The following is a 14,962-nucleotide window of genomic DNA, read 5'->3' on the forward strand; positions in this document are numbered from 1 at the left end:
CTTGCTTGATAGATCACTCTGCCTTGGTGGAGTGTAGGAGGCTTGCTGGTCTTGTTGCATCTAGAGATAGGGCAGGTCCTTTCTAGTGTTCGTTGGTCCTACACATCCATCAAGCATAGGAACACCACAGATGCCTTGGGAACATGTCGTGCCATTAAAGCTGCCATTAGTAGACCGCAGATGGTTGGCCATGTACACACCACATCACGTCTCCTTGACATTGCACCGCACACATTGCAAGCAGGTATGATTAGGAGGAAGAGTCTAGAGGACCATGATGTTGATGCTCTTTGGGCTTCGAGTGGCCATGCACCCCGTATTGATCGACTATTGGATGATCACACTAGGTCCATCATATAGTAATTTTGGGAGGAGCATTGCAGGGTATCTCCAGTGTTCAAGAAGGCAGTGTGAAAGAGGGTGTCACATGGCGTGTACATTGAGCATGGTGCATGTTTTTTGGAGTGTACCTAGACTGAGTTGTACACTCAGTTTGTAGAGGCGCACACGGAGGCCAAAATTGGACAAAGGTCATTAAAGCGATGCAGGCCATGGTTTGTGTGGTGATCTAGAGAGTGTGACACGTGTTCTTGTCGCTATCATGTTGATTTTGGATTGATGTATGATCTATTTCATAGGGGCTGTATGAATCTCTAGTGCCTCGTGCTAGCGTCCCATCCTGCCATGTCCAGCTCTTGATCCAGGATGCACACTCAGATAGTCCACCCTATGCCCTAGGATGAACTCAACATATAGCTACATCACAAATGAGCGAGGGATCTGGAAGTTGTGAGGCAACCGACCAGCATTGGCAGCGATATACCTTGGATAGATATGCACTGCCATGATGGGGTGCGTACACCACAATATATGAAAAGGTTGTCCTGAATGAGGTCGTTGGGATGCTATCTGACCATCCCAAAAAAGTAGATCTAGAGCTACCCTATGAGAAGAATCACGCTCAAATAAGGCATGTACGGCTCTCCAATCCATGCAGTGACCTCCTACCTCATCCTCTCCCTATGACTGAAATGTCTGTTGAAGGTCTGTGTAACCACCTAGTCGACGTAGACCATCAATGATTGCATCCACACTTGCAACCAATTGAGGGGGGCCCCAGCATCCTACAGAGTCCTCCTCATCTCGACTCTCAAAATCTCAATCTTGTTGTACAGTGGTGATAGTTGTGTCAAGTCTGTACAAATACACACATACGTCTGTCACTAATTCAAGTTGCATATGTATGTTTGCATGTGTCTACCCACATACACATGCATGCTCAAGCGTAAAACCCAAAGGTGATCTACATGGATTTGGATTCAGCTCCATAATTTCAAGCACTAACACAAATTAGTGCTCCATAACAACAACATTGGCATCCCTAGAGGACCAAGTCTTTGCTACATGTTTTGGGGTATTCTACATGTTTCTATCCATGACTATCATCAAGTGTAACTATTCTTCTATCTCTCCATAATGTCTGCTAACAATTCTTTCATTTTTACATTTTTCTACTTCAAATGAAAGTGATAATACAAGTGAAAAAAAACAAAATCCTGATGAAGGGTATAATGATTTCTTTCTTAACTTTGAAATTTTATTGCTCTTGGATGAATAGCTCGATAGCTATTGCCTCTATGAGAACTCCCACAGACACTCTTGTGTGGAAGCATATTGAAGACATATGGCCAGGCTTCAAGGAAGAACCTAGGAGCTTGAGACTTGGATTGGGTATGGGCAATGTGAACCCATTTGGTCTCAAAAGCACCTCTTATAGTGTATGGCCAGTGATATTGGTGAATTATAATCTTCCACCCTCTATGTCGATTAAGAAAGGACATGTTATGTTATCCCTTCTAAATCGAAGGAAACATAAAGTCAAAAATCTTGATGTTTATTTGGAGCCTTTGATTGATGAGCTAGAGATACTTTGGAGAGGTATCGAGGTACATGATGTGATCAGGCCTCCCTCATCATGAGAATTCAATTGCAAAGTAGTCTTGATGTGGTCGATGCATGACTTCACAGGCTATGGCAAGTGTTCAGGTAAGCATTGCACTTTTAATTATGAGTAGGCAATCGATGTAGCACCCTAAACCCACCTTGAACTCTTAATTACATCTATTGTTCATGTCTCACTACATCAGGTTACCATGCATGTCCTGTTTGTGGTCCTTCGCTAGTTGCCTCACGGGCACATGCATTGAATAAGGTCATCTATGAAAATCACCATCGATTTCTCCCACATGATCATCCTAGATATGTCGCCCCTTGGAATGAAGTCCCATGACTCCTCCACCACTTGGTATGAGCCGGTAAGGGTTTGTAACTATTGTGTGCTATATTGGCTGGAAATAAAGATTGCCCCTACTAACACCAGCTTTTGTTTAGATACTCCATCTTTTATCATTTACCATATTGGTCCCACCTCAAGATCAATCACATGCTTGATCCCATGCATATCTTCAAGAATGTGGCATCTACCACGGGAACATTTAAATGGGACACGAGATTCCGCAGGCATAAGGGAGGATCTACACACCATAGGGAGGATGTATGAAGCTTGGCCACAAGAAAGGCCAAATGGACGTGTCTTTTTACCTCATGCACCGTGGAGGTTATCAAAGTTAGAGATGGTGGCAGTGAAGCAAGCTATCACTACAATTCGTACTACCATTGGATGCATGAGGTGTTTGAAGGGGGCCTTCATAAAGAGCAAGAAAAGAGTTGTAGAGCAATGATATGGCTGGAAATCTCATGATTGGCACAAGATGCTCCAAGTAAGTATTTTATGTGCATAAAATCTTTTGCCTTCCAAATTTGTGAGTGAATTAGAAGCAACTAATCAACCATTCCTCGTGTGTTCACTTCATACTACCTAGTAGCATTTCTTGCAGTGTATCTAAGGATGTGAAGGATTGTATTTACAAGATGGGTGAGCTTGTGAGGTACTTTACAAGATATACACTATAAGGCATAGGCCCTTTTTCGACGAAAATACCGATGCTTTTTATTTTATTTTTTTTTGAAATGGGCGCAAATGTCGTTATTAAAGTCATTAAAAGCATAGAAAAAGAACTGTGGCTATAAACTGTCGCTATATAGCGATGCTGATAAACATTGCTATATAGCGACACTAATAATCATTGCTATATAGCGACACTAGTAAACATCACTATATAGCGACGATTAATAGAACTTTAAAAAAAGCATTAGTGGGGCTAAACAGGGCCATAGCAAGCCCTGTTTTGCCCCACTAATGTTTTTTTTTTTTGTAATTACAAAAAAAAGTTTTTAATTACAAAATTTCCCTTGCGAAAAGGGTGATACAAAATCGCTCAAATGAAATGATCGAGCAACAAAAGCATATACATGTCGAACATATACAACATTGTTTGTTACAAAATTACCCTTTCTAAAAGGGTGATACAAAATCACTCAAACGAGTGGATATACAAAATGACATACATGGCGAAGTATATGCTACTACTACTACTACTACTATTACTACTCATTTGAATCATCCTCGTCGTCCTCGTCCTTGTCTTGTTGGCCTGATCCTTGGTCCTCGTGAGTTGCACCTTCTCCCTAACCCTCGTCACGTGCATCTGATCCCTAGCCCTAGTGATCACTCACCTCCGGTGACGAGATGCTCGAGCTTTGGCCCTAAGAGTGAACCATATAAATTAAAAATTAGATTGGAACTTAAAGAATAAAACAATTTGAAAAGTGAGATTACAAGTAGGAGTAGACTTATACCGTGCGAGCAGCCACCTCAGCCCAATCGACCGTCGCTCCCATTGCCTCTTGCTCAATAAACCACGGCTTTATTCCTATCTCAGGGGGGTCACTCATCATATGTAACCCTATCACGTGAGTTCAATAGAAGGATATTTTTTATTTCTAAAATTTACAAAAATAAATATATATAAGGGATTATTTTAAATAGTTTTGGAAAAAATTTACAGATTTGTATAGAAAAGGGGTACATTTTATCAATGAAAATTTTACAGATAAGGGATTTTAAATATACACCTTGAACACACGTGATATAGAGAGTTTATGCATAGTAACCCCCTCGAGGTTCTTATGTGAAACGCACATCGCATCTCTGCATCTGTAGGAAGACGACCCATCGATGCTTGCTGTGGATCCAATTTACGAGAGTTAGAATTAGATAAAGTGCATGTAATATGTAGTAAAACAAATAGAATAATACATTAAATGAGAAGAAGTAGACTTACCATGGTTGCCTCGAACACCAACCGTCCGCTTGCACCAAAGTGCGAGGTACCTATGGTGTCCAGCTGTCTCCTCGCAGCCCTCCTCTCACCCTCAAACATTTCGGGATGGTCCCTATTCTGCTTCTTGAAGAACTTTTAATCAGCTTTGTCTGCCTAGCTGGGCTTAGCCATCCCCTTTGCGATGGAAGTACGCAAGGTTGATCTATGATGCTTCAAGACCAAACCCATGCTCTCTTGCATATAATTCTCATTAAACTCCCAATTTGGTGGGTTAGGGTATTTTTGTTTTAATTCATCGATGACTGCCTGCTTCTTTTGGTCATCTTGATACCGCCAATCGGTAGCAATGCTGCTCTTAAAGTGATGGCTCATCAACTGCATCATGATGGCCATCACTGCTTTGCCCTTTCTATCTTCTATTATCTCTCCGCCGGTAGCTGTGATTTGATAGGAGAGGTCCTCATGTGGGTAAGGAGGACTGATGGTAGTGGCAGAGTCAGAGCGAGTGGAAGCTGTGCGAGCGCTTCCGGAGCGAGGAGTAGCAGTGGGAGTAGGAGAGGGCAAGGGACCTGACTGATACTGTCTCGGGACCAAGTGGAGACCTGTAGGGATGTGAGTGTGCTGACTCGTCTACATCTCTCGAGTCAGCACAACATAAACAACCCCTCCTACTTTTCCTTCCCTTACGATAGGCACGCACAGGTGATGATCCCTCGGTCGAAGGGGCATGAGGGGACGGCTAGGCAGTAGGTCCATCCATCGGTGTAGGAGAGGGAATGGTTGAGGTTCTCTGAGATAGTAGAGAGAAGAATCTCGCTGCCTCCTCATCGGTCATCTGTGCTACAAAATCGTCCGAACTCCCAACAAATCCATATGCTATTAGTAAAGGAGTTCCCAGAGGGGTAGTCGTAGTGCTACGTCAGAGAGGAGTCAGACCAGGGGTAGCCGCAGTGCTAGGTCCGAGAGGCATCGGACTAGGGGTAGTTACAGTGCTACGTCCGAGAGGAGTCGGACGAGGGGTAGTCCCCTCAAGTTTTGCCTGAGAGGAATCAAAGTCCTCTGGAGCATAGAGATCGTGATGTCGAGGCTGTCTGTACTCGTCGGACATGCAACGTGATCCCATCTCTAACATAGACACAAACACGAAAACAAAAAACAAAAGACAAACATAAGAATAGGCATAGGCATAGGCATAGGCAAATACATATGCTTATGATCGAAAGAGGAAAATGAGACATGCTCATGAGAGAGGGAAAAGAGGGAAAAGAGGGAGGGAAAGTGAAAAAGAGATTGAAAGAGGGAGACATATGCTCATGCTTATGCTTATCCATGAGCATAAGATAAAGAGACATATGCTTAAGCTTATGCATGAGCATAAGAGGGGAAAGAGGAGGGAAAAGAGGGAGGAAAAGAGGAAGAAGAGGGAAAGGAAAAGAGATTGGAAGGGGGGGAAAGAGAGAAGAAGAGGGAAAGGAAAGAGGGAAAAAGAGACATATTCTCATGCATAAGCATAAGAGAATGAGACATATGCTCATGCTTATGCTTATGCATGAGCATAAGAGAATGAGAGATATGCTCATGCTTATGCTTATGCTTATGCTTATGCATGAGCATAAGAGCATGAGCATGAAAGAGGGGGAAAAGGGGGGAAAAGAGGGAGGAAAAGAGGAAGAAGAGGGAAAGGAAAAGAGATTGCAAGGGGGGGGAAGAGAGAAGAAGAGGGAAAGGAAAGAGGGAAAAAGAGACATATGCTCATGCATAAGCATAAGAGAATGAGACATATGCTCAGGCTTATGCTTATGCATGAGCATAAGAGAATGAGACATATGCTCATGCTTATGCTCATGCTTATGCATGAGCATAAGAGCATGAGCATGAAAGAGTGGAAAGAGGGGGGAAAAGAGGGAGGAAAAGAGGAAAAGAGATTCAAAGAGGGGAAAGAGGAAAAGAGGAGAAGGAGAAGGAGAAGGAGAAGGAGACATATGCTCATGCTTATGCATGAGCATATGTCTCCTTCTCTTATGCTCATGCATAAGCATAAGCATGAGCATATGTCTCCTTCTCTTATGCTTATGCATAAGAGGAGACATATGCTCATGCATAAGCATAAGCATGAGCATATGTCTTCTTCTCTTATGCTTATGCTTATGCATAAGAGGAGACATATGCTCATGCATAAGCATAAGCATGAGCATAAGAGAAGGAGATATATGCTCATGCTTATGCTTATGCATGAGCATAAGAGCATGAGCATGAAAGAGGGGGGAAAAGAGGGGGGAAAAGAGGGGAAGAGAGAAGAAGAGGGAAAGGAAAGAGAGATTGGAAGAGGGGAAAGAGAGGGGGAAAGAGAGAAGAAGAGGAAAAGGAAAGAGGGAGAAAGAGACATATGCTCATGCTTATGCATGAGCATATGTCTCCTTCTCTTATGCTCATGCATAAGCACTCGCATAAGCATAAGCATGAGCATATGTCACCTTCTCTTATGCTTATGCATAAGAGGAGACATATGCTCATGCATAAGCATAAGCATAAGCATAATCATATGTATCTTATGCTCATGCATAAGCATAAGCATGAGCATATGTCTCCTTCTCTTATGCTTATGCTCATGCTTGTGCATAAGAGAAAGAGACATATGCTCATGCTTATGCTTATGCTTATGCTTATGCATGAGCATAAGAGCATGAGCATGAAAGAGGGGAAAGAGGGGGGAAAGAGGGGGGAAAAGAGGGAGGAAAAGAGGAAGAAGAGGGAAAGGAAAAGAGATAAGAAGAGGGAAAAGAGGGGGGGAAAGAGAGAAGAAGAGGGAAAGGAAAAGAGATTGGAAGAGGGGGAAAGAGATTGAAAGATTGAAGGAGAAGGAGAAGGAAAGGAGGGAAAAAGAGATTAAAAGAGGGGAAAAAAAGAAGAGGGGAAAAGAGATTGAAAGATGAAAAAAAGAAGAGAAGGAAAGGAGGGAAAAAGAGATTGAAAGAGGGGGAAAAAGAAGACGGGAAAAGAGATTGAAAGAGGGGAAAAAGAAGAGGGAAAAAGAAGAGACAGAAGAGGAGAGGAGGGAAAGAAGAGGGAAGAGAGGGGAAAAGAGGGTTCCTATGCCCATTACGTAGGCCTAACAAAAATAACAAAAGGAAAAAAGAAGAAGCACTTTCTTACCTGGAATAGTACGTCCCGCTCGGTGTTTTGTGGACTAGCCCTACAAAAGAGAGGAAATATACCATTTCAAAAAACTAGTTAAAGGAAGGAGGAATTTAAAGAAGAAACTTCTCAAAGAGATTAGATTGAGGAGACAAGGAGAAAGTGAAGGAAGAGAAATACAAAAAAGAGTAGAAGAGGTGAGTCTTCTTTCTTTCACAAAATCTCGTTTTTTGTCTTCAATCCTTTGAAATCAAGCATGAAAACTAGCACATAGCCTTAGCAATACAAGGAGAAACATGCTTCAACACTCACAAAATGAAATATCACAAAAAAAGAACCTACATTGTTCAAAGAGACTCACCTTCTTGAAAAACTTCTTTTCAAGAAAAGAAAGAGGGAGAAGGGTGGAGAGGGAGCACAAGTGTTAAGGGAGGGGTGAGTAGTGGTGAGGAGTGGAGAATAGAGTGGGAGGTCATCGGCGGATATAGGTGGGAGGAGAGAGAGATTGCAGCTCTTCTTACAATAGAGATTGGTAAAGAAAGCGCCACACGTCGTGAGGTTCGGGTTTTAACCCATAGCATCACTATATAGCAATGCTAGTTAGTCGCTATATAGTGACCCCTTTAATTAAAAGCATCGCTATATAACAATGAAACAGAGAAAATCGTCGCTATATAGCGACGGAACATGTCAAAACGTCGCTATATAGTGACGCTTCAGGACACTTTATGTTTTAAGTTAAAAAAGAAGCTCATAGATGCTATTTTATAACTGTTAATATATTTCCTTGCAACTTATGTTGTGATTTTATAAGTGCAAATGGAAGGGACGAGTGGAAGCTCGATCCGATGATGTGCCAATGCCTAGGAGAAAAAAGTGGCTTACGGAGAGATTATATTGTCATTGCACTCATTGCAAGTGAGAAGTACGACATCAACATCATATTATCATGCGCCACTTGCGGATGTATGGGGAGGAGCCCGAACCAGTACCCACCGTTGGTGTTGCACGTGTTGATGGATTATCGATAAGTCAAAGCTATTTAAGTTCGCGGTTAATATTGGATACCATTACAAGAAAAGGGTGCTTATAAGAAGATGTTAGAAATGCTATATTCAAGATCAGTGGTATTGTGAGGTATGCTTACTATCAAATCGCATTGATTGCATTTCCTTCAATTTAACATGAATAATCTATAGATTGATTATGAATATATCTTACATGGACATGTGAAATAGGTGGATATCTCAAAAAGAGATCTCCATATCAAGCATCAAGAAGGCTAAGGTGGAATCCATCAAAGCCGTATGCTTGCTTGAGAAGCACTTTCCCTTGAGCATTATGACAACTCAAGTCCACTTACTTGTGCACATAGTTGATGAGGTGGCTATTGCAGGTACCGTTCATAGTCGATGGATGTTTTTTCTCAAGCGGTTTATAAAAACTTTGAAGGGATTTGTAAGACAAAGAGCAAGAGCAGAAGCAAGCATGGCAGAGGGATGGCTTGTGCAAGAGTCATTAGTATATATCACGGAGTTTCTTGCGTCCACGGATCCTGATATGCTGCAAGCTTGGCATAACAAGGATGATGATCGCATCATTGGTGAGGTTCCCCAAGGAAAAGGGATTGAAAGAAAGATGAGCAAAGAGAAAATGGAGAAATTCAATAAGTTTTGTATCCTCAATAGCCTTGAGATGCATAAGTGGATTGAGAGATATGAAGTGGCCAAAGCAGAAAGAGTAAATGCAAGGACGAGATTCAGAGTAATGTACAGGTGATCGCAACCATATCCACGGGATCTAGCTCTTCTCCCCACTCACATGTCACTTGATTGGCTACAACTGGCTCTACGTAAAGCCGAACGCGATGGAGAGACAATAAACGAGCGCAAGCGAGAGTTATCATCTGGATGTATGATGCATGTAAGTTTCTTACCTCTTGACGTAATTAAGTAATTATTTGTGGCAATATACGCTATAAAATAGATGCATCTTCATTGTTTTAATGATGCTCTTTTACAGTACAAAAAGTACAGTGCATTATGGTCATATGGACGACATTTTCACGTGGAACACATCGATTTAAAGAGAGTCACGTATGATTGTGGAGTCATGGCTGACTTCACATAAGATAGCTGAGCAAGTGCTTCGGATACCAATCTTCTCTCCTCATAGTTGGATTATTGTGGAACCATACGCAAAATCTATGAAGTTTATTTCAGATTTTTTAGTATTTTCATTCTTGATGTAAAATGGTTTAGAACTATTTACAATGGTCTCCATGCGACAGTGAGAAAAGATAGTAGCGGTTTCTTTGCAATAGACTCCACCAAACATTGGACCGATGAAAGTAATACTTTTATTCTTCCCGAGCAGGTGCATACTAATGATTTAATTAATCAAAGCTTTTGTTTTTAAAGATCCATTGATACATGTACTTAAGCATAATTTCATATATATAATTGACGACATCTGGCACCCATCTTCAATATAGGTGGTTTTGCATCCGGATCATTCTGATCCAAGATGGTGGTACATGATCCAAGTTGCACCATGAAGTAAGCAAATTTTTGAAGATAGAGATGTGGATATGGAGATGCCACTACCGATGCCGGATCCAATTGATCCTGATGAATCTAGTGAAGAAGATGAAGATCACAATACGAGCCAAGAGGAAGATGTACATAATGACATTGCACGGGAGGAAGATGGAGATCAACGTACGATGCTAAAGTACGATGATGATATAGGAGATCAACTCGGTATAGAGTTAGAGATAGACTTGTTTGGCACGTTAGACTTGGCTCAAGATGAAACAGTTGATGTGAACGCTCTTCATTGATTTTTTTCATCTCAAACTTGGACATGAATATATGAGCTTCAAAGGCTTTATGTACATGCTCTCATACTTTTATTCTCTCAAAAGATCAAACATGTATGAAAATTTAAAAAAAATTGTCATTGGAAAAAATTAACTTTTAAGGCCTATATGAGTAAAAAAGCTCTCTGGAAAACGTCGCTATAAAATAGTATCTTAGTGTCGCTATATAGCGACACTTACATTTTTGACAAAGGTCGCTATATAGCGATGCTTTATGGGATGCGCTTCCCATACCGACGATTAGCACCTCGCGCGTGCTAAACGTCAGTACTTAAACATCGCAATAGGATCCGTGTGTAGTAGTGATACAAAATGTGAATATTGTATTTACAAGATGGGCGAGCTTATGAGGTACTTTATAGGATGTAAGGTGTTCATATTGCTAATATTGCATACTTTTTCCCTTCTAGGTATGTGAGCTCAAAGGAAATAGGCCCCACCATGCTTGAGAATGCTCGAGTTATGTCAGTGGAGGTGGTTTGCTTAGTGGAGGAGACATTTCCACGTTCTATTCTCACAAGCCAACTACATCTCATAGTGCATTTGGTGGATGAGATTGCTATATGCAGTACTGTACATGCATGATGGTTGTTCTTCCTTGAGTGCTTCATGAAGACCTTGAAGGGTTTTGTGAGACAAAATGCAAGACCTGAAGGTAGCATGGTCGAGGGTTGGTTGGTACAAGAGTCACTTGTATATATTTATGAGTTTCTTGTTGATGTGGATAGCTCTCTCCCACGACTATGGAGAGATGATGAAGACCTAAGGATGAACTCTATTGTGCCTCAAGGGAAAGGATGCAACAAAGTAATAGACACGCAGTTGCTTAATAATATCAACCTCTATTGCATGCTTAATAGTGACGTGATGAAAAGATCGGTGACAAGACACCAGGATGCAAAGGCAAGAAGACAAGGACAAAGGGCCCTGTTTTGTACACACCACGGATCTTGTGTGCCGTACCCTTAGCATCTGAGAGCACTTCCAAAGGATATTCATGTGGATTGGCTACTTGTGACAAAATGGAGAGAGCAGAGAGAGACGTGGGGATGCATATCACAATGGAAGAATGGGAGTATGCTAGGGGATGCATGAACAAGGTCGTATATAGAATGTTATGCATAAGGTAGGAGCTTTCAACAATTTAGATTGCTTATTTAATTGATTTTGTCTTGGTGTAATGTACTATGTTCAATGCTATATGGTGTGAGGGAAAACATTTTCGAACACAATGGATTGATTATAAGAGAAACACACAAGATTGCGGCATCATTCCTAGCTTTGAGGGAGCCAATGGAGCCATGTATGATTATTGTGGCATAATCCAAGATATTATTAAGCTTGACTTTCGATGCTTCTTTGTGTAGCTTTTGGATGTAAAGTGGTTTAAGGAAGTGGTGGAAAGAGGCCCTTCCTCTTTGGCTGGTCTTTGTAGTGGATAAAGCAATCTCTATAATTGTTAGGAATTACAGAGCGCATGAAGGCCATGATGTCCTTCCCCCGTGCATCCATCAAGATGCCTCATGTCTAAGTGATGTCATAGAATATCGTACCATCACCCGGAGGCACGTCTATCCCAAAGCACTGTGCCATGCATCCCCCACCGCTCTCCCTACTACTACGCATGCTACCGTGTCATGTCAAGCTAGTATGCTGGCCACTCATAGCTGGAGATTGCACGAGACTACGTGGACCACTCGTAGTTGGAGAACCGACTCTCGACTACACAGGAGTACGCCGACAGCTCTGTGAGATAGAAGGACCTCCTGACGGCATGGGGAAAGGGGCATAAGACGGCATGGCGGAAGGGGCATAAGACGGCATGGGGGAAGGGGCATAATCAAACGCCATGCAAGTGGCTTTGTAACTGTTGACTCCACAAAGTTTTGGCAAATTAAGAAGGACACACTAGTACTACCGCAACAATGTAAACAAGTATTGTACACACATAAAAATACTCACTTTTAAATATTTGATACCTTCGATGCAAGGAAAATAACATGATTGTATTTGTGTTTGAATTAGGTTGTCTATCAACCAATGGTGGATAATAATAGGTGATGGCATGTCATACCTATTACGCCACGTTCCAAAGTGATGTATAGTACATTTACTAATATGGAGCATATGGAGGATGATCATGGCCATGGAGGTGATGATGACCATGATACAAGAGAGGAGGATGATCATGAGATAGGAGATATAGATATTGAGGCCATTACCCGTGAGGACGAGCCTACCATTGGTGATGCTGATTTCGATGAGCACATGAGTAGCACAAGTAGTAGTGGGTTGAATGTATTTGTAGATCTCAACATTGGTTTGGATTTTGAAGTAGATAGTTTGGCAAGGGTTGATCTCATTGAGGATGAGATTGAAACCGTAGCCCACCATTGATATTGGCAAAACTATTTTACATATTGTCTCATTCTCCTCACCTCACTTTATTTTTGTATATGTGAGTTTGCCAAAAAGCATTGATATTTTTGTTAAAATTATGTGCTTTGGTAATCATGGGCAATGTTAGGAAAGCAATGATGTACATTTATTAGCCTGCACCAAAATTTCACTTTTTGTATTCTCTGTTTTGTGTCTAAATCTGTATCTAAGTTACAATGCAGACGCGTTAATAGACGCGCTAATAGACATGCAAATAGACACGCTATTAGACATGCTATTAGATGCGCCTGTATTTTTGCTATTCTAGCAATGCCTATAGACGTGCCTACTATTTTACGTGTCTATCAAGCGCGTCTATAGTTGCTTTGTGTTATTGTGATGCTAGTCAATTTCAGCACGCCTTATAAGTTTGTTATAAAATTTGGAGGCCTTATGTGATTATTATGAAATTGATTGCTTCAATTCAAATATATCCTTTAGAGTGGACCTTTTGTTTGAATTCAAATATATCCTTTAGAGTGGACCTTATCCTTGAATAATAGCTATTTTGTTGGGTTTTTGAACCCATCGGAATCCAGATCTTAGTGAATATGTTAACTCAAAAACATGTGTTCATCACAAACAACAAAGGGAGACCACGCTCATCAAAGTTACTTGTCCTCATGAAGAGCATCAATATGGGAAATAAAGTGTATAGCATGTTATATCTAAGGTCAAAAGTATTAAAGTGTGAAAAATACACATATTGTACATACAAAACACATATGCATTCTCACCATTGCAAGAGATTTAGCCATTGTGAGTATCCAATACAAATGGTTTTTTACATAATTGGAACAATGTCGCAATAGCTGCTATGATGGTGGTGAAAGATGTTGTATCAACAAAATTTTAAAAATATTATTTTATCTCAATCACATCACATGATGTTTGAACTCCTCCTATGCACAAGTTGGAAACAATGATGTGGATTGTAAGTGAATCATTTGTAAGATAGATGTATGTGATATTATAGCTTCTATAAAATTATTTTGAATGTTAAATATTATATTCTACCTTATGCAAAAAAGGTGCAAGATCCTTAAGGATCTTGTGAGCATTAAGGACAAAGTTCTTTCTTGTACAAAAGAAAAAGCAATGAGAAATTTACATATGGACAATTGAAAATTTTGAAGTTTCAAAATATCACCACATTTACATATCATGTTTATAAAATGTATCTTAGCTAAATAGTAAACCTAAAAATACCTCTAAATTCATACTATCTCTATAAGAACATCCTAAATTCACACTATCTCTAAATAGAAAACTAAAAATCACAATGTATCTTTTGAACTTTTAAAAGTCATAATCCTTATTTACTTAAACATTTGTTTCTTTTGCTCATCAAATTTTTTTAATTTTTTCACTAGATTTAAGACTAATCTCAATTAGACAGCATCCTAAGGAGAAGGAGAAAATGATATCTATGGGAATCAGTTATCCCTTGGGTCAGGACCAACATAGGTGGAACTTGCAAAGAACTCACCAACATAGGTAAGAGTAGGTGGCACCTCTGTGGTTGGTGAACATGGAGGTACATCATTGGCTAACTTCACTGAGTGGTGGTGGATAGCATCATTGAAGATAAGGCAGTGACTCCAAGCCTAAGGAGGAGTTCCCCTAAAGCTAAGGGCAATAGATTAGTTATGACCAGCAGTCCAGCAAACCACTGAGTGTTAAGCATAGAAGTCCACTTCGGAGAAAGAATCATAGTAGCGACTAGGTGGTGGTTGAGGTTGTTGTTGTTGACAAGTTATATGACCTCTCTTTGGCTTGCTAGGTTAGGTTCTTGCATAGCTAACTGTTTAGTTCAAGCCAATGCAGCTTCATTGTAAACAGAGTCTTTCTTAATACAATACAAGTGTGGTTTGCATCCATTCTATCTATATTGTTCTACACTCAATTCCCCATCACCATACAGTTTTCCTTCTACCCACCAGACGTCTAAGTTGTTTTCATTGACATCTATTTGCATCACACCCATGTACATTCGCATGCATAGCTCAGCAAGAACTGCAAGAGCTAGCATCTTCATTTGAGCACTGCATTGGTTGGGTTAAGGGTTCACAAGTAGAACACCGAGCACCCATAAAGTCAACCAAAGGGTGATGAGCCAAACGGACCATCAGCATTTGGAAATCCTACTATTAGTTATAGGAATTGAGTGGATTGTGTTTAATAAGCTTAGGATTGAGTGCACAGTCATGATGACCATCATACAAATTGAAGTGGTTGCTGGGTGTTGAGGGCTACTACAAGA

This window comes from Dipteris shenzhenensis, chromosome 21 (assembly GCF_047967505.1).
Source record: "Dipteris shenzhenensis isolate YYH24624 ecotype China chromosome 21, Dip_SZ_1.0, whole genome shotgun sequence".
Lineage (NCBI taxonomy): Eukaryota > Viridiplantae > Streptophyta > Polypodiopsida > Gleicheniales > Dipteridaceae > Dipteris > Dipteris shenzhenensis.